Source organism: Octopus bimaculoides, chromosome 19 (genome assembly GCF_001194135.2).
Source record: "Octopus bimaculoides isolate UCB-OBI-ISO-001 chromosome 19, ASM119413v2, whole genome shotgun sequence".
Classification (NCBI taxonomy): domain Eukaryota; kingdom Metazoa; phylum Mollusca; class Cephalopoda; order Octopoda; family Octopodidae; genus Octopus; species Octopus bimaculoides.
The window spans coordinates 43,436,525-43,438,149 of NC_068999.1; the positions used below are offsets into that span (position 1 = coordinate 43,436,525).

Genomic DNA, 1,625 nt, shown 5'->3' on the forward strand with positions numbered 1-1,625 from the left:
GTTCTTCTTATAAATTTATCAAAATATTTTCTGAAACTTATTTTCCCTTTTCTCCTTGTTTTGTATTTTCAATTTTTTGTTTGTTTGTTTGATTTGTCTAATTTCCTAAGTAAAAAAAAAAAAGCAAAAATTGATCAAAACTACGATGAATATGTATGTGTGCATGCAAGTCTACCTGTGTATATGTGTCTTTGTATATGTTCATATGTATGTATGGGTTGGTGCTTATGTGTGTCTCTCTATGTCTATATATATATATATATATATATATGATAGAATAGGATAGGAAAAATTATTTTATCCTCCGAAGTATCTTTCCTCTTCTGTTTGAATAAGCGCATTATTCTAATAATGGGTTTCTAAAATACCATGCTATTCCAAACTTCTTTGAATAGTTTAGTCCTTATACCAACTTCTTTACATTCTAATTTTGTTGGTTGTGTAATTTTAGTTGCAGTTCATCTTTTAACAAATAGTTTAAGCTGATTAAGTTGACAAATAGCAGTTTCTTAATTACTCTCTACTTACTCTCAGTTTAACACTTTGGTATCCGCTAGTGTTTTACTTCAGGCTTGTTCTAAGTTCATAATTGGAAGTTATAAGTTCTCTATGTATTCCCAGATTATAATTTTCGTCACCACGAAAGCCAGCTGAATTTAGCACTTTGTATGCAAAGTTTAAAAAAAAAAGATATAAACTGTTTAACCCTTTCGTTACCAACCCGGCCGAAACCAGCTCTGGCTCTGTAGTACAAATGTCTTGTTTTCAAAAGTTCTGAATTAAAATCTTCCACTAAACCTTAGTCACAATTTATGTTCCTAACACCAGTTGAACGATAACTAAGTTATTTTACTAAATTCTTTGTTATAAAGTAATTGGAAGAAACACAGAGCATCTCAACAGAAATATGGTAACAAAAGGGTTAAGAGTTAAAAATCTTATAAAAATTATCAAACTATTGTGTAATTCATTATGTTAATCATACTTGTGTTTAGCAAAATTATGAGTAACTCATTTTACAAGACCCTCAACCATTACTAAATTTCACATGTGCACTAATGGGATATGTATGTGTGTACACACATAATTCTCTCTCTCATCCGTACATCATTGTATTGACCAGGCTATCAAATGTTATACTTGTGTTACCTTACAAATTTTGAATGATTCCATCCTGCTGACTAGGCAGGTAGGCCAACGTTCCCTTTGAATGGAACACTAGTCCATCTCAGATTTATGCATTGACAGTTGAGTGGACTTGGAGCTGTGTGAAATGAAGTGTTTTGCTCAAGGACAAATCACACTACTGGTCTTGGGAATGGAAACCACAATCTTGCAATCATGGGTGCAACACCCTATTTGCTAGACCATGTGCTTTCAGTGAAACATATTTTCATAAGGACACGAGGAAAATTACACAATGATACTTGCTACATGACAATGTAGTAAGGTTTAAAACAAAAAATTCCTAATTAAAAAGACTGATTTAGTTGTCAGGACAGTAATTTTCTACATGACTAATTCTGATCAAATTTATGTGTGTGAAGCTCTGTCTAGTCTACAACAAACCTGACCTATTTCCAACTTGTGCAACCAAAACTGATATTCATCCCTGCCCCCCCCCC

At 32.7% G+C, this 1,625-nt stretch overlaps 1 protein-coding gene across 1 annotated transcript in view; it reads left to right on the top strand.

Annotated features, from left to right (window-relative positions):
• Nucleotides 1–1,625, top strand: part of LOC106874507 (muscleblind-like protein 1) — a gene marked incomplete at its 5' end in the record, with an annotated part of 72,588 nt that overhangs the window by 36,645 nt on the left and 34,318 nt on the right. The gene's annotated exons all lie outside the window — the stretch shown is intronic.